The sequence below is a fragment of the Pseudophryne corroboree genome, chromosome 6, assembly GCF_028390025.1.
Source record: "Pseudophryne corroboree isolate aPseCor3 chromosome 6, aPseCor3.hap2, whole genome shotgun sequence".
NCBI classification, from domain to species: Eukaryota; Metazoa; Chordata; class Amphibia; order Anura; family Myobatrachidae; genus Pseudophryne; species Pseudophryne corroboree.
Window position 1 is genome coordinate 213,306,040 of NC_086449.1, and position 25,119 is coordinate 213,331,158.

Below are 25,119 nucleotides of genomic sequence, written 5' to 3' on the forward strand. Positions count from 1 at the left end.
GGAACTTTGCCCAAAAGCACAGGCTCAAAGGGCTGTGTTCCAGTACATCATCCAATAATGACTATTATGCTTGTACAGTATGTGAACAGTCTTATACAGCTATTACCAATGGAAACACTAACCTGTGTGTCAGTATGTAATATTTTGTGTATGAATATAAAACCGTATTGCCATCTGCGACAGTGCATGCCAAGTTTGTATTGATTTGATTTAACATTGATAAGTAAATATTTTTTGTTATCGGCTGATCCTTCTGTGTCATTCACATATACACTTTTAGTTGCATTTATATTGATAATCAATATGGTACTGTATATACTCACTGTGACTTCTTGAGATTGATCCCAGCACCAAGAACCATTGAACACCATGTAGCTGAGCGCAGCATACGTCTACTTGTCTTTTAGTAGTTACAGTATCTGTCTATAATGTAATAAAGAAGTAACCAGAGACATACAGTACTGTAGTGTTTTTTTTTTCCCCCAACATATTTTTATTGAGGTTTATATAGTACAACATGCAATCTCAAAAATTGACATAATACATAGTTGAGAGTAAGGGCTGATGAGGTCTGAGACACTCAGGTCAGATAAGCAACCAAATCAAAAACAGAACCTCCTTTTCTTCATTTTCTAGTACAAAATAGAATAACTAAGGGTGACAGTGTTATGGGAATCATGAAAGAACTAGATCACAGAACTATCTATCCCCAAGTTAACCTAGAGGCAGAAATAGTATAATAATATAACTAGTATAGATTATAGAACATTCTAGCATGTTCTCCCTATTGGGGAACAAGTAACTAAAAATTAAAATAAAGTAAGAATATAAAAAATGTAATGGTGAACAATAAGAAAGAGAAAGAAAAAAAAACAAAAACGAAAACAATAAACAACAATACCTGCCAGGGTGAAGGGACCGCCGACCCATCCATGGAGACATCATCAGAGCAAGCGAGAATATATATGCTACGGAGATTTGTAGAAAGGGTGTAGGGTGGAGGAGTAGAGAGGGCCCAGGGAGGTAGTAGCAGAGGGTACGACAGTAGAGACGTGAAAGTCAGAAGAGCATAGAGGTGTAGAGGATTACTTGATTATGAAAGGGAGATGAGAGGGCCATCAGATAAAAGTTGACAACCGTACCACGTGGTACATTGAAAACTTTGTTTAACTGCCAATTTTGTCAGAGTGGGCAATGTATTGATAAATCGGCCCCAGCATTTAAATAACGCAGGGGTCAGTATCTCTTTGTTTAGAGACGTTTCCAGCCAATCCATTGTGAATAGGAAGAGTAGTTTAGAGGTAGCTAGTGTCAGTGTAGGGGGGGTATCGGAGATCCATTGCTGGAGGATGGCTCTCCTGCCGACCGCTGAGAGAATCACTATCATTTTCGTGTTCTGGGGGGGAAGTTTGGGTTGATCCAGGATATACCCAAAGAGAGCCCAAGGGGCAGTGCACTGGAAGTGTAGACCTAACTCGGAAGCACCGTATGACTGTAGTTCAGCCCAAAATGTCTGAATAAGGGGGCAGTGCCAAAAGCAATGTATAAGATCAGCTACTGGTGCCGAGCATTTTAAGCATTTTGCCGAATCAGCCAAGCCGATGGGGAGACTCCTCCTTGGGGAGACATAAGCTCTGTGTAAAATTTTGTAGGACATTTCCTGATATAAACTAGCCGGAATAAGTTTGAGGGAAGATGTGAAGCTGTCCATTATGGCTTCCGGGGTCATGGAGGGAATTTGAGAGGACCATGTCTGTATCTGGGATAGGTCGGAGGTGGGAGTATGTTCCGTTCGAATGCGGGCATACAGGGACGAGATGGAGCATGTCCCTGAGCGCAGTAGCGCATCTAGGCTGTTAATAAAGTCTGATGGGCTGAGGTGAGAGAGAACTGAGTGTACATAATGTGAAGCCTGAAAGCAGTAGAATTCGTGGTTAGGGTTAATGTCGAATTTGGCAAGTGCTTCAGTAAAAGTGAGTGGCTTCTTTCTAGAGTCGAGAAAATCACCAACTCGTGTGAGATTAGCAGTATGCCAAGCATTGAAAGGATATGAGGCCTGACCCTTTTGAAAGTGTGGGTTGCCGAGGAGGGGAAGGAACAAGGAGAAGGTATGCTGTAATTTTAAAGATTTTCTGGATAGTCTCCATGCCACCGCAGTGGAAGTTAGGAGTACATTGTCCAGGAGAGTGGATGGTAGGTCAGATTTGGAAGCATGTAGGACAAAACTAAGAGACAGAGGGGTGCAGAGTTGGGAATCAACCAGCGAGTCAGTGAAGACCGATGTGCCGTTGAGCCAGTCTACAGCAAAACGGAGAAGGCAGGCCCTGTTGTATTGCTCTATGTCCGGCAGATTCAACCCTCCATTCTGCACCGTCTGAGACAATTTAAAAATGCTTATTCTGGGTCTTTTACCGGCCCATATGAATTTAGAAATAGATGAGTTCAGGAGGGAGAGGTCAGATTTATAGAGCAGGACAGGTACCATCTGGAGGACATAGAGCAGTTTAGGAAAGCTAGCCATCTTTACCAAATTACATCGACCCATAAGATTAAGGGGAAGTTTTTGCCACAGCATCAACTCGGTTTGGATTTTAGTGAGGATGGGGTGTATGTTGTCAGGGTAGAGGCGAGTAGGGTCAGAGGGGAGAAGGACTCCAAGGTATGTGATATGGGCAGGAGCCCACCGAAATGGAAAAGGGGTGTCCCATCCCGTAGTGATCTGGGGAAAAATAGCCAAAGCCTCTGATTTATCAAAATTAATTGAGAATCCTGCAAAGGAGGAAAATCGAGAGATAGCCTTCTGTAGCGCCATAACAGATTGTCTCGGGTTAGAGGTGAGCAGAAGAATGTTGTCCGCGAATGCTATTAATTTGATCTCTCTGTTACCGATTTTAATACCCCGAAATACTGGGAGGTTGAGAATGTAGCGTATGAAGGGCTCTAGAGCTAGATTAAAGAGGAGGGGGAGAGAGGGCAGCCCTGTCTAGTTCCTCTCTCGAGGGTAAAGGGAGCTGAGGGGATATTATTGACTACCACCTGGGCGGTAGGGTTGTCATAAAGAGAGTCAACAGGGCCACGAAAGTTATCGCCAAATTGCTGATATGATAAAACTCTTGCGAGATGAGGCCAGGCAATCTTATCGAAAGCATTCTCCGCATCAAGATTTATTAGGATATTGTCTATGAGATTTTGGGAGCGTGAGTGTGTTATGGCCGCCAAGGCGGTTCTAATGCCCCGGACAGACTGTCTGTGTGTAATAAATCCCAGCTGTGCAGGCGATATAATTCGAGACAGGCAGAATTGTAGTCTATTGGCCATCAGTTTCGTGAGGATTTTAAAATCCTGATTGAGAAGGGAGATCGGCCTGTAAGAGCCAGGTAGGGAGGGGTCTTTACCAGGTTTTGCTATGACTATAATCGTGGCCTCGTTGAATCTAAGTGGGGTTTGTTTAGAGGTGAGGATATGATTATAAAGAGACGTGAGGGTGGGGGCCAGTTCATCCCGAAGCATTTTATAAAACTCTGCGCCAAAACCGTCAGGACCGGGGCTTTTATTATTCGGTAGAGATTTTATGACGTCAACAATTTCCTCGATTGTGACCGGGTTCTCCAAAGATTCTCTTTCCTCCTGAGTCAAGACAGGAAGAGCAGCCTCCTCCAAGAAAGCGAGGTTGGCGTCTGGGTCATCAGGGCCTTTGGCAAACAGAGATTGATAAAAGTCTCTAAATTTAGTGCAGATGATTTTTGGGTCGGTGTTCAGCGTGTCTTGGCTATTAATGGCGTTTACCCATGTGCGGGCTTTAGGACCTTTAATTAGATTGGCCAGTAATTTGCCTGATTTGTTGCCCCACCTATGGAGTCTGTTACGTTGATAGTCATAGGACAATTGGGCCCGTTCCGTGAGGAATGTATCATAGATAAGTTTAGCTGATAAATAGGCCTCTTTGTGGGCAGGGGTATCATGTTGAGTATATCTTCTATATGCAGAAGTGAGTGTGGTGCTTAGGGCCTGTAGTTTAGAAGAAAATTTCTTCCGTTTAGAGTGGGTATATGATATTACATGTCCTCGAAGGACGGCTTTAGCCGCTCCCCAAAAGACCGGTGCGTCTGAGCTCTGATCATTGTTGTCCATGGTATAGTTGAGCCAGGATTGCTTCATATGTAGAAGAAAATCATTGGAGTGGCGGAGGTAGGCAGGGAAGCGCCAGCGAGGTGGACTATGAGAGGATATGGCCAGTTGGATATGTAGAGTTATGGGGGCATGATCTGATATGATGATGTTATCGATGGAGGTGTGGGTGACTTTGGGGAGGAGGTGAGTGGCAGTAAATATATAGTCAATTCGAGAGTGAGAGGAATGCGGGTGGGAGTAAAAAGAGAAGTCCTTCTGAGTGGGGTGGAGTATCCGCCAGGGGTCTAAGAGGTCTAATTGGGAGCAGAAAGAAGACAGGAGCTGTGTAAGGGTCGTAGCTGTGGTGGTACTCACCCTGGATCTGTCCATGGATGGGTCGACCACTAAATTGAAGTCTCCTCCAACTATTAAATTCTGGCTGCCCCAGACATAAAGAGTCGTCAAAAGATCTGCAAAAAAAAGAATCAGGTGAGATGTTGGGTGCATAGATATTTAGAAGTGTATATATAACGTTATCAATGCACACATCAAGTAATAGAAATCTACCTTCAGAGTCGGAAAGCTTTCTCTGAATAGAATATTGGAAATTGGTATGAAACAATATTGCCACCCCCCTGGACTTAGAATGGTATGGAGCTGAGATGCATTCTCCTATCCATGGGGCATGTAGGGTGTGTCTAGGATCATCTAACCAGTGGGTCTCTTGAAGAAATATGATATGGGGGGACATACGTTTCAGATGAGAGATCAATTTTTTCCTCTTAACCGGGTGATTAAGGCCCTCAGTGTTCCATGAAACTATGCAGAGTAGTGTAGTTGTTATATCTCCGTCTACATAGGGGTGTGGGTGGGCGTCAGTAGACATGTCAACCCATCCCTACCGGGTAGAAAAGTAAAAGGAGAATATGAAGAGTGAAGTAGGGTCCCACCCCGTCCCAGCGAGCGGGGGGGAGATCCCCCAATGGGGGGAAGGGGTCCCAGCCCAGACAGGTAAACCTAACAAAACATACAAATATTAGCAAAAACATCTATAAACAACAAGAAGTGTAGGCAGTAAATCAAAAGTGAGTATCTATCACACTTCTCAAGAGCATCATGTGAGGCCCAAGTGCAGACTCAGGCAGTAGTGGGTTATTAAGAGGTATAATTATGCAGTAATCAAGTATCAGGTATGGTGAAATGTAGTTTGGCCTCCCCAGGATCCTCAAAGAAACGCGGCCGCCCATCTTCAAAAACCCTGAGGCGGGCAGGATAGAGTAGTGAAAACTTGATTTTCGCATCGAAGAGGTGTTTGCAGATGGGAGCAAACTCTCTGCGCTTGTTGTATACCAGTGCGGAAAAGTCCTGGAAAATGAGAAGGCATTTTCCATTGATATAGAGGTCAGTGGCCTTGCGGTAGTGGTCAAGGAGTCTCGCTTTGTCTGCATAGTTCAGAAAACGCACGATGACTGGGCGAGGACGTCCCGAGGAATTTTTTCTTTCGGGTCCCAATCTATGGGCTCTCTCGATGACGAGAGGGGTTCCTTTCAGATCTATAGACAGTCGTTCTGGAATGCTAGATGAAAGGAGGTCTAAGAGCTCGCGGACTGTTACGGACTCAGGGATACCTATGAACCTCAGATTAATGCGTCTGCTGCGATTTTCGAGGTCATCAAGCTTCTCCGCTAGGTCAGAGACCTCCAGTTGTCTGGCCTGTAGGGAACGTTGAGCTTCCTCCAAATTATCCTCCAGGGTCGATATCCTCTGTTCCGCTTCATCAAGGCGGGTGGAGTGCTGAGTCAGCAGAGTCGAAGAAGATTCAATGGCTTCTTTAATGCCCGCCAACTTCTCATCTAAGAGCGGCCCTAGGACCGCAACCAGGTCTTTAGGTTTCATCTTTGGTTGCTTAGTAGGCGGGCGTGATTTGCGGGAACGTTGGGATAGCGAGCGAGTAGTCGAGTGGTCGGAATCCGATGATTCGCCACGGGGGGTACCATCTTGAGAGTGTTGAGCAGTGCCTGCGGACATCACGGGCAGTGGGATCAGGAACTTTTCCATGCAGGTAATTCTAGATAGAGATGTGGTATCCACTCGCAGAGGATCTAAGTAGTAAAGGATATAACGGGCCTCACATTTTAAGTGATAATTTTCAGTGCGCTTCCATCATGGTTATACAGCACCAGGGGTAAGGGAGGTGCGAGGTGTGAGGCATAGGAGATCTTGCTGTAGGAGTGAGATCCAGGAGCCTGTAGAGGCAGGTGCGGTGCAGGGCCAAGACCGCAGGACTCAAGCCCTCATCCCGTCACTGCGGGGCGCAAGTAAGAAGAAGCAGCAGGTAAATAGGTAAGGGAGAGTTCCTCACCACACTGTGGGGTAACGGTCTATTCAGTGCGGCTCCCGTCTCCCTGTGTCCTGGTGTCTATGTTTCTGCCTGTGAGGGTGTGTCAGATGCGGCCGTCGGTCACCGCGTATTGCGGGCCGGGGGGACAGAGAGTGAGACAATAGTCCTCCGGGTTATGGGGGTAAGGTCACCCCGAGCAGGGATAATGGAGAGATGCTGCTGGATGAGCCGGGATCATCCGTCCACGGCACGGGACAGCTAGGAGTCCGGCCAGTCGGTGGTCAGAATTGAGGGTTCCGGTTTCAGGCTGGCTGATTAGCAGGTGTGACAGTTATAGCAGGTTTAAAGGCAGGGACGCTCCGGCCAGGGCCAGGTTATCAATAGGCCTCCTCTCTAGTGGATGGAGGAGCAGGGGGGGGGGCAGCAGCCTCCGGTGGTGTTGTGACAGTCGGTCACTGCCAGAGGTCACTCCGCTGCAGCATTGGGGAGACAGAGCATGGGCAGGGGACCTACCTCGGAGGTGCTCCGTCTCCGGGTCTCCAGCACCACGCTGCGACACGACTCTCAGCAGCAGAGGGCAAGATGGCCGCCGGGTCCCGGGGAGAGGAGGCACCGTCCCCCCAGGCAGACACAGCCGCTAGCCGGAGCAACCGCTGAGTCCACTCCCTCGTCCGTGGATGGCAGTCAGCCCCGCGAGCCCCAGCAGAGGTGAGTCGATGTCGGGTTTTGCCGTTGCGGCCCGCCCGGAAGTCCGGCGGGTCGTCGTTGTAATCGGACTGTGAGTGGGCCGCAATCCGCGGGAGCTTCCACTGCGCTCCCCGATTCCGCGGCCACGGGTGTTTATCGGCAGTGATGTTGGGGGGATATATATAGTGGGGGGCGGTATGGGAGAGTGGGTTTTGGCAGGTTAGGAGGGTGATAAGGTGTTCGTGAAGCAGGAGCTACACCGAGCTGCGACTGCTCTCCTCCATGGTCAAGCCACGCCCCCCGTACTGTAGTGTTTTATAAGATCCCTCATCACACAATACGAACCAGTACAGTCTCTAGGGTATAAGAATTTTTTTCACGGCTCCCCTGGGACAAATGTTTCTTATTGAGAAATGTAGAAAAAATATGAAATTAAGTAAATTGTGTTTATATGTCATCCTTAGGTTCAATTATGTGGTGAGGGACAAGATTGCTTTTGTTTGTCCACATATTTTAGGATTGGCAGCACCAGCACTGGTTTTGTCTATTGCATTGACCATAAATAATTAAAATTGGTCCTGGACCATCAATCCAAGGCACCCCAGCAAGTGTCCAGAGGCACCCCAGGGTGCCACGGCATACAGTTTGAGAACAACTGGAGTAGCCCTAACCAGGAATGCTAAACCTGAAATTATCTCAATTAAAACTTTTAAAAGCCTGTATTTAAGAAGTTATTTTTGTATAGAACCTTTAGGTATCCATTCAGTCTCTGTGAATGTATACACAGAGACTGAATGGATGCATGAAGGTTGCATATAAAAATAATATCCATTAAACCAGTCTCTGTAAACCAGAAAAATATATGGTAATGATTGTTTGGGGAAGTGTGCGATTCTTGTTATTTTAAATGTATCCTACTGTTATGATGTTTTAGATTGAATTGGATAACTAAATAAAAATAAAACACATTTTTTTATACATACACATACAGTTTGCCAGCGCTTTCAATCTTTGGTCTTTGTTTTGTCTTTTTAAAGGGTTGAATATTCCCTGGTTGTTGGAAAGCTACGGCAATTCTTAAAAACACTGGGTATTTAATTGCCGCCAGGGAAACTTGTTTTTCCTGTATTTAAGAAGCAGATGCATCTTGTCATGGTAGAATCCTTACAGAACACACACACATTCCATGACAGTACCTTCTTCTGCCTGATGGCATGGTTTCCACAACTCCTTCATACATTTCCACAACTTTTAAATATTAAATTAATCCTTTAGGTTCCACTCTGGGCTAGACTTCAACTAGACTTCAGTCAACAGGGAATTAGCAGAACTGAAGAAGGGCAGGTCAGCAAAACCAATGCCAAGAGCTGGGCTGGGTTATTACATCTAAGATATTACAAGACTGTAATCATCCTAATGTTCTGTTGAATCCTGGCAATTGGATTATACTGTAACCTTTAATTAATACTGGTCATTGAAGTATAGGCTTAGAGATGCAGCCAATCACAGCACTAAACACAGCATTAAAACTGCATTAAGACTTTCTATTATAACAACATGGGGTATATTTACTAAATGTCGATTTTGGTCAATCTGGGTCGATTTTTGGTCAATGTTGGATTGATGTTTGATTGATTTTGTGTTTCAGGGTCTAAATCACATATTTACTAGCAGATGACTTTTGACATCCTTTAAAAAAAAAAATCATCTGTTAGTAAATGTGTGATTTAGACCCTGAAATACAAAATCGACCAAACATCAACCCAGATCGATTTTTATTAAATATACCCCTAAATCCCACATTTACTAACATGATTTTTGATTTTTTTTTAAAAAGGATGTCAAAAAACATCTGTTAGTAAATGTTTGATTTAGACCCTGAAAAATCGACTCGGCATTGACCAAAAATCAATAAAAATTTACCAAATTGACTTTTAGTAAATATATTCCCATGTCTGAGACTAAGGGGTGATTACTGATTACCTCTGGACATAAGATTATATTAGTGTCATGAGACATATGTTTGATATATGGAGGTTGTATGATGCCCATTAGGAGACATTATGGTGCAATATATAGTTATTTTTTTAAGCCTTGGTGGCTATATAAGGCTTTAAAGTGGTCATACAAGGGTAACTAAGGACAAAATGGGGGGTGGACAGCAGGTAAATTGTACCTAGGTTTATCCAGGGCCTTGGGCTTGCCAATGAAGCACAGACACACTCTCAACATGGTGAGGCCATATCCCTCCAGTTTTGCCATAGCGCAACATCTACAATACACAGGGCCCAGAATTAACAGCAGGGCAGTCAAGCCTCCACAATTTTGGCCATGGCTCATTAAAGTAACAAGGCTGACAATTTGTCATGGCTGCCCTGATGTTAACATGAGACATTATGAAGCTGCATTGTGCCATTATAGACTCACCTGCTACTTTTAGGTTGACTCACATGGGACAATTAAGATATTATTTGATGCAGTTATTTCCTTATCCTGATGTGAGGTAAAAACATATGTTAGTCATGGTATATTCAAATATTTAGACACATCAGGTGGAAACCAACAATGAACTACAATTGTGTACTTCAAATGTCAAACTTGTTAAACGTTATATACACACTTCCAGTGAAATAATGTTGTACATACTTACCAAACGGAGACTGTGAGAGATATCACCAGGAAGTACTTGCTTCATTTAATTCTCATGAGTAATATTTTGGATATGATAGGTGGTGCCCCGTCCTATGCCAGACACTGCTCTTTTCTCACCAGACATTTTTTTCCTCTTTCACCCGCAAATTTTAGTTTAGAATCTTTTCTTGCAGTTTTGCACGCTAATTCTCAAAACACCCATTACATTGACACCTCTACACACCCCTTCCCACCCCTACCCCCATATGTTTTATAGCTAATGATGTTTTGTCCGCTTGGCTGTTCAAAATGCATTGATAGCAGGGGATAATACTAGATATTAGAGCTGAATTCTCCTTATAAATTAACCATACATTGCAGACAGATTTTCTTTTACCGGATAGATTAGTAACCTGACTTTTTAACTCCTCTTCCCCCTTCCTCTGCCTCTTGCTGCCCTAAAGGTAGGTGTACCCAGGGGTAGACTGGGATGGAAAACCAGCCCAGGAAATGTATGGAAGTAGCCCTAAAGGGGACAGGGTCTGTTGAGGAGGTGCAGTCTATCGAAGGTGGGGGGCCCCTCCTCATAGGGCCTGATTCTTGTTGGATACACTTGCAGCTTTCCTTATGACTTTGCTGCAGTTTGTTTATCAAAATAATTTTTACTAAAATAATGTGAAAAATTGTGTTTTAGTATCACCAGAATGTTCTAAAGGACAATTAGAGGAGAATTAGCAAAATTATCCTCCAAGCCCTTAAATTTGCATTCCAGATTGCATTTCCATACTTGTAATAGGAAATGCGATATGCATGAATTTGCTAAAAAATTTTAAAAAAATTAACCATGTAATAATAACATTATCTTTAGGTAGCGTTTCCAGGTTTCCCACTGGTTTCCCTATGGGGAGATGTATCAAACCTTCTAAAGAGGACAGATGGAGAAGTAAGTAAGAGCAATAAACCCAAAATATTTACTAATGCCTGTTCCTTTTCAAAATAGTCATTAAACATCCTAGTGACATTTGGTGGACCCGTTCATTCCAAGTAAAGCATTCGTTACCTCTAAACCCAATAAATAAAGACACGGAGACTTGAATTTGGCAGAAAAATTGCTAGCTATTTATTTGACCCTAACCATAGCAAACCTGTAAATGAAAACTTTGTTAAGATGCCGATACAGCCGGCATATGGTGGCAGCAAAAAGAACGGCTCTACTAACCTAAATTAACCGTAAAATACTAAACATTCGAAACCATCCTAATTTTACTACAACTATCAAAAACCGGTAATAGGTGACAACTCCACCCCCACAGTGACTACCCACCGCTCCTGGGTGCCCTGCCGCTGCCTTCCCGGACGGGTGGTCAAGCGGCCAATAAGTCGATGGAGGTGAGTGCACCTAAACCAAATCAAACTGTAAATCACTACAGCTTACCATACAACCACCAACTGCCGTTCTTTTCCGCCAACAGCGAAAGACTCCTTCCCTGAGTCTTCGCACCGCCACCATAACCTCACCCTAACTCCAGCAACACTAGGAACAGATCCTCCAGGAAAAAACATCATCCCCACATTGGATAGATGCACACCATCAGGCCGAAAAAGGTGACTTTGTCTCTGAACCGCATCCTAGGGTGGCGAACCACTTGGCCTCCATGGGACAACCCACTTCGCCACCGCCCCATTCACCTTCTGCCTGGCCTCCTCAAATTCGCGACCGTCCGTCACACCTTGCCAACTCAACCTTGGCACCATCAAGAAGAACACCAATATATACAAGTGGTCCATTCCCCTTCTGCGTGGCCTCCTCAATTTCGCGACCGTCCGCCACACCTTGCCAACTCAACCTTGGCACCATCAAGGAGAACACCAATATACAACTGGTCCACGGCTGCGGCCAAAATTGCCAGATCCTGTATCATGGCCCACCGCATCTCCAAAGAAGTCCTCTTCCCCAAGTCGTTGCCACCTAAATGGACAACCAACACCCTAGGGCTAACATGCTTGCTGGCCTGACTCACTAGTCTACTTCTCCACTCCGTCCACATCATCCCTTGCCAACCAAGCCAACTAACTTCTCGAGCCCTAGGAAACATCTGTGCCCCCTGCGAGGCCAAAACTGGGCGGCCCAATACACATAAGAGTGGCCAACCACCAAAATAGGCAAGTCATCTTCCAACCAACCTGAAGAGGAGGAAAAGGGGGTAAAAGTGGTTACTAATCATCTATACCATTGTTTAATTTACTGTATTAACCTGAAGGATCTGCCAAAAAGAAAAATTTTTGCTGTCGTAAATTGCAGCAGTCTCGGCCTAGCCGATCTGCACGAGCAATCAGCCAATTTGAAGCCTAACATGAACACACAAATGGGAAAGATGAAAATAACAAACAAAAAGGGGGGGGGGGGGAGGGAAGGGGAAAAACATGTAATAACTCAGCTGGAGGTGAAAGCATAAAGACCTGCTGAGGGACTCTGATTAAAACAGATTAGCCGAATTGTGGATTAGAATTCAGTCCGTCAAGTCAGGCAAAAAATTGCAAAATAACTCCAGACCCCCGCTGCCGGCTCATGCCAGCAACGGCAAGTAGCTAATCCCTGAGTAGGATAAAAAGGGGAAGACAAACAAACGCACAACACCATAACGTACTGAACTGTAATAACATGATTAAACGACTGGAATTGATACACAAGTACGCGCGAGCTAACATCTCATGCAACGGGGCGCATATACTGTCTGTAACTTGGCGACTTCCATCGCCCTACCTCCTGGATCTCAGCCATGTAAAATCCCGTCGCCGCAGCCGACGTCGCAGCCCCTATGCGGAAGGAATGCGTCCCGAACGCAGCGGGTGGAAGGCCCAAGCTCGCAAGACAGCGACCCAGCATCCCATGAAATAGATACTTCGTCACCGGCAGCCCGTCATAGTGCAGCGGCCATGACCCCCGACCGTCGGGCCGTACTGCCTCATATTGCACCGCCAACCTCACTGGGCAAATGCTCTCCTCAAGAGCCGGAACCAAGGTGACCCATTGACCTCTCCCCACTTGGTCCGTCTTAGGGCGCCGCAATCTGCAAAGCAAGGCCTTCTCACCCACCACCACGTCCCCGACCAGCATGCGCGAATCTGCTCGCTTAGAAGGCGCTACCAGTTCCGAAACCCTAAAAGCCCCGTGGTAAGCCATTGAGCACGCCAAACTGAAGAACAAACCGCAATTCAAAACATGGACGACGCGACACCTCTAACCGCCCTGATGACATCCAGCAACAAGGCCGCATCAATGGGCCTCCTCCTGTCAGGCGGCGTCGGCGCGACTCGCGCCCATCCTTTCATCGCCTTCAACAGAATCCTGCTCTTAGCCACGTCGGGGACGCCCTTTATTCTGCTGAAAAACGCAATCCTGGCCAAGTACCGGGATACCACCGCTCTGGACCTACCCGAAACATACAGCTGCCAAATAAAAGAAAGCATCCTCCGATGCCCGCTCTTACCTTGCTGAATTCGTCCTTAAACAAACTCCTCCTACTCGCTCCAAGCTTGCGGCTTAAGCGTGGCTGGCGCGACTGACCGCAACGCAAGACCCTCCAATCCGTCCCGATCACCTCCCAACATAACCGGGAAACTGAACACCATGTTCGTCGGCCTCCGGTGCCAACAAACAAAAACTTTCCCACTGCCCTCGTGACAGAGCGTCGGCAATTCCGTTCTCCAGCCCCGGCACATGTTGCGCGCGGAACCACACGTTCCGACGTAGGCATGTCTAACAGCAACTGTCCCAGCACCCGCAGAATGACAGCGACTTCGCCCCCTTGTTATTTATCGCATGCGCCAACGCCCAGATTGTCACATCTAAACAAGATGCTGCGAGGAGCCAGCCGTTCGCCCCAAACCTCCAGCGCCCCCATAATGGGGGAAAAACTCCAGAAGCAAAAGGTCCCTGGTTACGCCTTCGCGATGCTGTCCACGAAGCCGCGCACCAAGATCCCTCCCGATAACATCCGTATCCAGAGGCCCCAGCTGCGTCGGTGAACAACTGCAACCTAGCGCTGACCACCGTTGGAGCCTGCCATATACACCCCCGTTGAAATCCTCCAGGAATGAGGCCCATATTGCTCCATCCCCTTTAATCTCGGAGGATCATCGCACGAAATTATGTGGTCTGGCACACCCCGCAGTCGCCCTTTCCAGCTTCCGGCAGTGTGATCTTACGCGACCCTTCGAACCGGCCAATAGCTTCGCGGAGCTTCACCACCTTGTGCAGCCGACCCGATCCTGCCGCTGTGTCAAAATCGATCCCCAAAAGGACAAACAGGAGGACGGTCCCTCAGTTTTCTCCTCGTCCACTGAAACGCCGAAGTGTAAAAACAGGGCTCGGATGCTGACCAGCAAGTCGCCGCACCGTGCTGAATGTGCCGCCCCTCACACAGGAAGTCATTAAGGTAATGGGCGACCCCATGACTCCTTGGCGAAGACTCCACGAACCAGTGTAGAAACGTGCTAAACCGTTCGAAAAACGAGCATGAAACGGAACACCCCCTCGGCAAACCGTTGCCGATGAAATACCCCGCTCCGATCCGAAACCCCATAAAACGGAATGAGTCCGGATGTAACGGCAGCAACCGAAAAGCGGACTCAACCTCAATCTTAGCCATGAGTGCCCCAGTCCCGTAACTGCGGACCAGCGCCAATGCCTCGTCAAACGACTGATAAACCACCGAACCATGATCCGGCGGCCTCACGTCCTTGACCACCGTCCCCGATGGGTAAGAAAGATGTTGAATAATCCGACAAGCGCCCGGAGTCTTCTTCGGAACCACCCCCACTGGAGAGATGACCTCCGTATCCACTGGGACCGAACCGACACCTCGCTCGCAACAGGCACGCGAAAACAAAACTAAAACCGGAAAACAGAAATTTTGCATCCGCCCTATTTGGATACCAATTTAACCCCTTGCCCATCGTTTCTAAAGCAAATGGCGTTGGAGCTCTGTGGAGCGCTCCCGACCGCGGCCTGCCTGGGATAAGTTTGCTTACCCCGGGTACCTTGACGACTGCCTTTGAAGCAGGAGGAGGCTGGATTTGGCCGATCCGCCGTCCGCGCCTTACCCCTGGGCGGACGACCCTGCGCGGTGGTGCCCGTCCGCCCCCGGCTTCCGGGGCTCCTCCGTCTGCTGCGAAGCCCGAGTGACTTTGAGCCAGACCTAGACGTCCTTGAACCCAAAGTCCATGACCCGCTAACCATCCTGCTTCTACCTACGCCACTCCGATCCCGAAGAAGTGCGCTGCAAGTCATGTATGAGAAGCATGTACCGAATCACGTTCCTGTGCTCGACCGGCCTATCTTACAGGTAGCACGCCGCAAAGACCCAAAAACCGGCCAGCCAGTTATCGAAGGTACGGAAGGACTCGGCCCCGATGTCCCTCTTTGCAGCCGCCGACCTATACTCCTTCTTCGCTTCCTTCGTACAGACGAACACATGCACGAAGTCCCACTACGAATCTTCCTACGGCCGCTATCCCGCAGGCCCCGCATCACTGCAGTGTAGTCGCAGCGAACAAACCCGTGCAAATCGCTGCGTTTCATGGCCCTGCGAGCTTCCTCCCTAATCCGCTTACGCCTCTTCGAGCTCCCAGCTGCCCCGCCGCCCTTTTGGCGAATTTAGCCGCCTGATTCCCCGCCCTAGTCGCGCTACTGCCTTCGGACGCCTGCGACGACAGAGCAGAGGAAAAGGAGGAAGAGGAAAAGCTGCGAGAACTGGGACTCGTGGATGAGCCCGCTACCGACTGTAACACCTCACCTGAACCCGTCGACTGCACCGACACGGAATCCTCCGGCGTGGCAGAACCGACGTCTTCTTACTCGTACTCCACCATCTCCACTTCGCCGCGATCCCCTGCAGGAGAGAAAAAGGGGCGAAAGACACAGGAAACAACTGCGGCGCCTGCCGAGCAACTCGTGAGGGGGTTGTCCCCGCAGCGCGTCCCTGCCCGTCCTGTTCCGGACAGTGCTCTAGGTCTGCGGCGGCCTCTCCGAGCTCCCTGCAGGCGTGGCAATTCGCCGCGCCGCTGAAGCTGACCGCCTTCTGGACCCGCGCGCGCCTACCCGCATGACGCCCGACGGCGTCACCTGGGGGCCGACGTCTGCCGACCCGTCCGCCTTGGGGAAAAAGGGGGGGGCGCCCGTCTCTACCGAGGGACTGGCCGTTGGCGCCAACGCTGCTGTCGCTCTCCGAACCCCCCGCAGATCGGAGCCAACTCCGCCCGCTAGGAGAGACCTGCGGCGAGGCCGGTCAGCGCCCGCAGCAGCCCTGCGGCCCCCCACCCCTTCCCTGCGCCCCCTCCTCCCCCGCAAGCCACTGGCATCTGGCTCCAGGGGAGCGAGTTGGGGAGACAGAGAGACGTGCGGCGCCGCTGCGCGCGCACGCGCGCAAACGGCGCCGCCTGCCGTGAGCACGGGCTCGCGCGCACGTCGTGCGCGCGCCCCAACTCCTGGTGCCTCTAACCCCCCGAGTTCCCCCTGGTCATCCCTCCCTGCAGAGGCTCCTTTCTTTTTTTTTTTTTTTTTAATTATAAAAATAAATAAATATATAATTGCAGGGAGGATTGAACCTAGAACTGCTGGGTTGGCAGCCAGCATACCTAACCACTAGACTACTGCCTGCTTAATACTATTCTGAGGGAACCACCCTCGTACATCTCCTCCCCCCCCGCCCCCCGCCGGACTCCGGCTGCAGGGGAGCAAGCTGGGGAGACCGGGAGGCTGGCGACGCCGCTGCGCGCCCCCGTGCACGAACGGCGATGCCGGAAGCGAGCTGCGCGCGTCCCACTGCTTCCCGGCCGGCCGCATCCCCCTGCAGATCCGCCGCGCGAGGCCCAGTGACAGACCTCGCGCGGCTAGCAGCCGACTCCCTTCTGGCCCCTCCACCTTGTAAAGCGCCCAGGGAGCTGAATATGAGCCCCGTGCGGCTCCACGGACGGGCGCCCACAGCGGCGCGCATGCGGTCGCCCGCGGTCGCCCGACTCCCGCTAATCACACGCCGCGCTCGGAGGTGGGGGCAGCCGCCCTTCCCCCCCCGGGGCCCAGGTGAACTGTAGTCCAAAAAGAGGGGGGGGGGGGGAATGTAGAGGGAAAAAGGGGGAGGGGGGGGGATGAGCCCCAGGGGAAAACAGCAAAAGTTGGGAAGCCTGCTATGCAGCACTCACCCACTCAAGGCAATTTCTCCCTCAGGCAATTTCACCAACAAGAGAGAGACAAGATGTCTGTCCTTCCCTATATATACTAACCCTCCCCTTTTCCCAAAGGGCTGTACTTTCCTTCCAGCTAGGTCCACCCCTCACAAGATGTTTAACTCATTCCTTTCCTATGCTGTCAATTCTCTCTCCTTATTTTCTTAAAGGTAACTTTAAACATTATAAAACCAATCAGATAAAGTTTATCATTCGACAATGAAACAATTTTCATACATCATCAGTATTTCAACGACTACTCAACATTCCACCCATCAACATTGCAGGGAAATATGAAGTGTTGCTCCTGCCTTGCAGTTCCCCCAGGCTTTTGAAGTTGTGGTTCTGTACATTTTTCAGCAAATCACTTTGGGGGGGATTTATCAAAACTTGGAGAGAAATGCAGTACTAACCAATCAACGCCTGTCATTCTACAGGCTGTGTTTGAAAAATTACAGTTAGGAGCTGATTGGTTGGTACTTTATCTCCCCCTATTTTATCTCTCTCCAAGGTTTGATAATTCGCCTTCTTTGTGGGAAACATGTGCACAGTTGCCTAGGTACCACTGGCTCATCTTACCCCACTCTCCCTTAAGCAATGAAGTGCTTCTTATTTCTGCCTAGAGGAATGTAAGTGATTGTGTGGTCTATTCGTAAAGAAAGTGAGTAGAGAATTGTTACTTTTCACCAGATATCGCATCAGTTTGATGCAATATATAGTGTTGTTAAGTAACAATTCATGTATACAATACTTACCTTTGTGGTGAAGTGTTCCAAAAAGGAGGGCTCCTGTAATGCGGTTTTCGGCTATGGCTGCTCTGTGTTACTGGAGTCGGAGAAGAGGTCTTTTCTGCGCATATTCAGGCATCGGACAACTGGTTCTATGTGGACATGAGCATTGAAAAATCATTACTGTGGAGACAGAGTGAGCTGGCCAGGGGACGGGAGTAATCACAGTCTGAGGTGAGAGCAGGGTAGTCGGCTGCAGGGGAAAAATATATATACCTTGATAAAGACTGTCAAAATGCATTGGTGGGATGGTGTAGGACTCTCAAATATACCTTGATAAAGACTTGTGACTGTTGAAATGTGTTGGAGGGATGGTGTAAGACTCTCTTATCTGTATTCCAGTGACTGTTTACACAACCAGAGGGTGAGGATACCAAGTCTTCACCCTTTGTAAAGGTGTTGTCTTTACTGTACGTACACCAGCATAAGATTTTATGCTCTACTAGTTTTGATGAAATATTTGTATCAGCTACACTGTGGACATTTTATTGAGTCTGTACCAACAAAAGTGGAATTATATACTACTTGACTGGTGTTAAAGAACAAGTGAAACATACCTTGATATGTCTGCAAAATGCCATATTTATGTAAGTATACATGTAAACATATTACAAATTAATACACACGCAGTGATTGTGGGATAAACTAACCGGTGGTTTCACACCCTGGGGTGGACTCTATTTCCAGACGTCTTGAAAAGATACTTAGATGGGTTTATTTGCCGTAATGCCCATGCAAGCTTACATGTGTGTATTCACTAATATTCATCACACCCTGGCTTTATATTCATATAGTTCCCACTCATATCACTTAATAGGGGTGGATTTTATTATTTGACATTATTGTATATTTAGACCCTTTTTTTCTCATTTCCCCTATATTACCATGTCTGGAGAACCATTTGAACAAGACAGAGATCATTAGTGAAAACAATTAAGACTGCTTCCTCTCCACGTACCTCCCATAATCCCCCCTACTCTCCTGTGGGTGGTGGCGGGGAACTCTGGGACACATATATGTGCACACTATGTTAATAATGGTCCACCTATTCTGAACTGTGCATTTGTAATATGACCTGGCATATGCTTCTCCACGCACTGCAGACAAGCTCAGCTTTTTTTCACCCAACCCTACTATTTTCCTGGTGATTCTGATTGGCCACAGTCAGAGAAGGGGGCGGTACAATGTGTAGGAGACGGGGAGACTGCAGTCTTTTCACTGCTTTTCTCCCTTCAGCAACCACCTTACACCATCCTGAGATGGTTATTTTGTATGCAGAGCTTTCCGTGCCTCTACGAATCACTTACCACAGTGGTGGCTAAAGCATCGAATGCTATCTACCGGTAGCGCGCAGAGCTCCCGCGGGTAGATCGCAACCATTTGCCAGATTAGAGCGATCCCAGTGATGCATTGCGCGGGTGCGCAGCTGTCGCCAGTTGGATCCAGTCAGCGGTGGCAGATAGCGGGACTCAGGAGCAGGCACAGCGTGACAGCGGGGGGTCAGCCAGCCAGCAGGGAGCCTGAGTCTGAAGCAAGCCAGCCAGCCAGCCAGCCAGCCAGCCAGCCAGCCAGTGGAGAGACTCTGAAGCCACTGAGAAATCAGTGATCTCTACATGGTAACCTATTCTGTGAAAAGGAGGAAGAAGTGAAGAGCCCCATTATCATCGATAAAGGGCTTTTCACTGTTTCATGAATAGACCCCTGTATCAAGAGCATATGTACAATACTGTATGTCAGCCTGTTTATGTCCTTACTTCTGGTCTTACATTTAGGTCAGAAGGTTCTAGAACAGGGGTGGCTGGACTTTTGGGACCTGGGATCTACTTTTTGTTCACATACTTACCGGTGATCTACTGGCGTCAAATAACACCAATAATAATGCTCACATTTAAAAATAGTATTAAGAATGACAACATCAAATAACCCCCCTCTCAATGCCGTTTCTATAATGGGTGCAGTGTGTGCGGTGCACACGGGCCCCTGAGTACAGAGGGGGCCCCCACCGCACACACTGCATCCATTTTCTGAATACTCACCCCTCAGGAGTCCCACGGCGACATCCACGGCAGTGGTAAAACTCTGTGAAAATGGCCCAGCGACCATTTTCACGGAGTTCTGCGCATGCGCAGTAGAGAAATCTCAGGGAAAATGGCTGCCACACCATTTTCCCGGAGATCTGCGCATGCGCAGTAGAGTCTGAGCAATCTAGTGCTCAGACTCAGCGCTGCCGGCAGAGAGGAGGGGGCCCGAATTGAGGAGGAGGCTGCACCTGGGCCTCCTCCTCTCTTAAAAACGCCCCTGCCCCCTCTGTGCAAATACCCCCTTTGCAGATCCCCCCTAGTCCCCTGCATAATAGCCCCCTGTACAATAATCCCCTCTGTGCAGATCCTCCACCCTTTGCAGATCACCCCTTGTGCAAAAAAAAAACGCTTTACCATGTGAAGATACTGTGCAGATCCCCCCCTTTGCAGATCGTCCCTCCCCTTGTGAAGAAACCCTCCTTTACATAACTTACATGACAAGTTGTCACGCTGCCTAGCTTCAGTCCTCCTTCTCCCTGCAGTCATGCTGCATGGCGTCCCGCTGGCTGCTTCTCCTGTCGTCGCCACCGCCGGCTGTATCAAACTGGATCCAACTAGCACCCAGGCTCCTCACATCGCGGGTGATGTCATTACGTCACCCACGCACCCCCACACTGCATCCCTGGGAACTGTGAAGAGAAGCAGCTGCGGCAGGCTCCTTACAGTTATTTTCTGCTAAGTCTGTCGCGATCTACCGGCGGATGCTCCTCTAGCTACCGGTAGATCGCAATCTACCTTTTGGCCACCTTAGTTCTAGATCAAGGTTGTACAATTCAGTTAAAATTATCTAAACTTATCAGCAGCAGTAACCTCGGAATGGGCCATATTTTATTTATAATTGAATGGGGAAACTGACACAAATATTCCTTATTCTAAAATGGTTTCAGTCTTTTACAAATATGGTGATCCTTATCCAGTCCCCCTCAGTAGCGTTAATTTGGTCAATTTGATTATTTTGTTGATTTATTAGTTAAGCCATGTAATACTAATTGTAGTTGATTCCTACCCTCCAGCTAAAAGCAGCGGTTTTGTGTAATTGTTATTGCTTTCACCATGCTGTTTAATTACATTCACTAAAAGTATAAAAAGGAACTTATTCTGCAACCACACAGTGGCCCAAGTAAGATGCTTTCTTTCAAACACATATGTGGACATACTGTATGGGCAGGGGCGGATTTAGGAATCAGGGTGCCCCTAGACCCAACAGTAATGGCCGCTCCCCTCTGCCCTATTTTATTATTTTAATTGTTTCGTTATAAGCCCTCATTATGAAGAATTATAATAATAATAATAATAATAATAATAATAATAAAAAAGGTATTAACTATAACATTTCATTTCATTTTGATTATATATACATATTGACTAAGTAGGATAGCATACAGGGGCAGTCTGTGCATGTCCTACCCATTTACACTCCCCTCAAGGTGGTGTATGGTACAGTAGAGAGAATTATTTTGTAGTTACTGGTAACTTGCAGACTGACATTACTGAAACAAGTATCCAAGAGCCACCACCCCAACAAATGCTGTCCCTAGGAACATGCCTCATGTGCCTGATGGAAAATTCCCCACTGCATATGGGCACTAACACTACCAATGACAGTCAAATGAAATTTTTTTAAGGGGGAGGTTCATCAAACCTTCTTAAGAGGACAAGTGCAGGTGTTGTCCAAAGCAACCTACCAGATTTTAGCTAACAGTTATCGTGCACATTTTGTAAAATAATAGCCCAAATCTGATTGGTTGCAATGGCCAACACCTCTGCTGGGACTGTTTAGAAAGTTTAATGAATCTCCTCCTTTAATGAATCTCCGCCTTATAGGTGCATCGGGCTCTTGTTCACAGCGGTTACATTTCCCATATAGAACAATAATCCATAGCTCTGTGTACACTGCAAATGGGAGCAGCTGACTGCACCTAAGGTAAAATGCTCTTGTTTTATCCAGTACACTTCTATGGAACCAACAAACTGTCTGACATTTACAACCTGTATGTTTCATCATAGACTATCAAGAATTGTGTGCTAGCTGAGTATAACTGGTGAGATTCTCCACAGATAGGACCCAGTAAAGCATAAGCTGCGAGTTCTGTCACATCCATATTCTACTCTTGTGACTTTAAGTTACACACTGCTGCTTTTATCACAGACAGCGCGCTGATCTCTGAATAATCCTCCAACTTTTTTTTCTATTTTATTATTATTATTTTAAGTGAGTGGTAAGATAACAGAAATCCGCATGTCTCGCCTTGACGTTTCCTGAAAGTGACAATTTGACATTTGTTTCCTTTAGGCTGAAATCGAATTGAAATGTAGCTGCTGACATGAAGATCTCCTTGTAATGCATTAAAATGTCTCCTTAATATGTCTCATTAACATGTCAGACACCTCCTGCGCAACATAATCATCTGACTTGCAGCAGCCGCCGTGCTTATGGGAGATGAACAAGATGGCAGATGTTACTTCAGGCAATGTTAGTGATGGGGCTGAAATGTACCTGCTTGAAGTTGAAATGAAGCATGCTACCAGGCTTCATCACTTGTCTGTCTGCCTTCAAATAAGTGTATGCAGTGACTGTAGTAACCCTTTAAATAACTCAGGAGCAATGTGTTAGCTTATTATCTTTACACAGCAGAGTTCTTTGTACAGAGAAATAAAGCAAGGGTGGAAACAAATTATATATGTGTTTCTTTCTTTGGCATGAAATCTCAGCCTTACGGGCTAATTTCTTACACAACTTTTTTCCCCTTGTTTAAATAAAATCGCAAACAAAGAACCCTATATGCTATTGTCCATTGTTTAGGACTACGCTGATGGTTTTATTCAAATATTACAGTAAGTATAAAGGATATTTGAAGAATCTATACTGTGGCTGTGATCGAGGCGAATCAATTTTATGTTGCCTAAAGATGAAAAATCGCAGTATAAACTACTAACCACTGTGGAGTCCTTCCCTCTGGGATCAAAACATTTTTTGTTACCAGCTCTCTGTCGAACTATACTACTTTATACCACTCGTGTCTGTGATACTTACCGTTTCTGTATCATTATTAATTATGATGATGATGATAATAATTATTATTATTATTATGTTATATAGTGCCTGCGTACTCTGCTTCCTTCCAAACTTTTATTACTTTATACTGTTGTGGCTGTGATATTTAATTATTATTATTATTATTATTATTATTATTATTATTATTATGTTATATAGTGCATGTGCACTCCACAGGGTAAATTGAGAACAGTCAGATACAGTAATAAAACAAGTTTATAATCTATAAGAAACTATGATGATAGTACATAAGGTTAGGTGCCACATATTGCTTATTCATCCAGCCAGATGGGAGATATTTTGAGACAAGAGAAGAGAGTTGGTGCAGTTGTATTAATGGCTTTTATGTTAATAGAAATATTTTATATTGGATTTGGTAAAATACAGGGACAGACAGAGTGGTGCAACAATAAAAGCACACCTTTTATGGGAGTTTAGTCTAATTGTTGCATTAAAAATATATTGTAGGGATGAAAGTCTGGTTAGGGGAAGATGAGCAAAATGGGAATTGTAATATCACTGTGGAAGATATTATGAGTGCATGAATGGAAGGTTTTGCAGAAAAGTGTGTTGGTTATTCTGTAAATATTTGTTAGATTAACGTAATGGATTTGGCGGCAGATTGGATGTTTAGAACAAAGGGATCTTCAAGAATTACACCTAGGCAGTGAGTGAGCATAATATATGTACTACTGTAGTGTTTATTATAGAGCTGTAAATAAAAATATACATGTCATTTAGGAAGCTTTGGGTGACCTGTCAGAAGACTATTAGCTTAGATTTTGAAATATAAATGTCGTAAATATCTGCTGTGGACTCATGGTACTGCAGTCCCCAATGGATTCTATTGGGCTCATGATGGCAGAACATGCACAATTGGACTCCTGGGTCATAAATCCAAGATGTCTCTGCATAGCTAGTACAGCTTATCAGCTTGGCAACACTGTCCAAGCCAGTAAGCAATCCTACATATTGTACCTGCATACTGTACCTGCAAACTAAATCCTACATACTATATCTGTGATCTAAATCCTGCATACTGTTCCTGCAATCTAAATCCTGCATACTGTACCTGTGATCTAAATCCTGCATATTGTACCTATGATCTAAATCCTGCATACTGTACCTGCAATCTAAATCCTGCATACTGTACCTGTGATCTAAATCCTGCATACTGTACCTGTGATCTAAATCCTGCATACTGTACTTGTGATCTAAATCCTGTAAATAGTACTTATGATCTAAATCCTGCATACTGTACTTGTGATCTAAATCCTGCATATTGTACCTGTGATCTAAATCCTGCATTCTGTACCTGCAATCTAAATCTTGCATACTGTACCTGTGATCTAAATCCTGCATATTGTACCTGTGATCTAAATCCTGCATACTGTACCTGCAATCTAAATCCTGCATACTGTACCTGTGATCTAAATCCTGCATACTGTACCTGTGATCTAAATTCTGCATACTGTACTTGTGATCTAAATCATGCATACTGTACTTGTGATCTAAATCCTGCATATAGTACTGATAAAGCTATCTATTTATCTTATAACATTCACAATAAATGGGTAAGAGACACAGTACGCATTTGGCGTATGGGGTACCGTAAGGGTACGCACTTAGCGTAGCATACGCTCAGCCATGATTGAGACGCACATGCGACACGCTCGCTCACAGCTTAATGCGTGGTGTCGAGCACGCTATAGGCGGGCGGCTACCGTAATGCTATGCTACCAGCGTAGCGGACGCTCGAGTCCACGAGGAGAACACGAGCGGCGCTGACGCTCACGGGATGACAATCAGTAAACCTTGAATGTAACACACAGAAAGGATACTCTTATGCTGTAAACCTTGTACTGAAATACTGTAGCGATATAACGCTGCTTAACCTTGTTAATGCTAAAGCTGCTTGAGCGTTTGAGACGCTCCTATTACCTTCTGCAATATAATAAACACACGATACCTTGCTAAGGTTCCAACACCTTTACTAACAAGCTTTTAGTTATATTGAAAAGGGGAAACAGTTTACAAGTCATACACTACAAGCTAACATATAATTCTAACAGAATATCTAGACAGAAATATACAATAGCGTCACAAACTTATACTATAACAGAGAGAGAGAGAATGGCCAATACAAACAGAGAATAAGTTGATTACAGAGAATTACTTACACACACTGGGAATGATCGC

The 25,119-nt window shown here is 46.5% G+C and overlaps 1 long non-coding RNA gene across 1 annotated transcript in view; it reads left to right on the plus strand.

The window, feature by feature from the left end:
- The window catches only part of LOC134935136 (uncharacterized), a 37,054-nt gene extending 14,514 nt beyond the window's left edge, over positions 1 to 22,540 (plus strand). Inside the window, exon 2 of the long non-coding RNA XR_010179924.1 lies at positions 22,159 to 22,540. This is a non-coding gene — a long non-coding RNA (uncharacterized LOC134935136). The remainder of the gene's footprint in view (positions 1 to 22,158) is intronic.
- Positions 22,541 to 25,119: the final 2,579 nt, after the last annotated feature.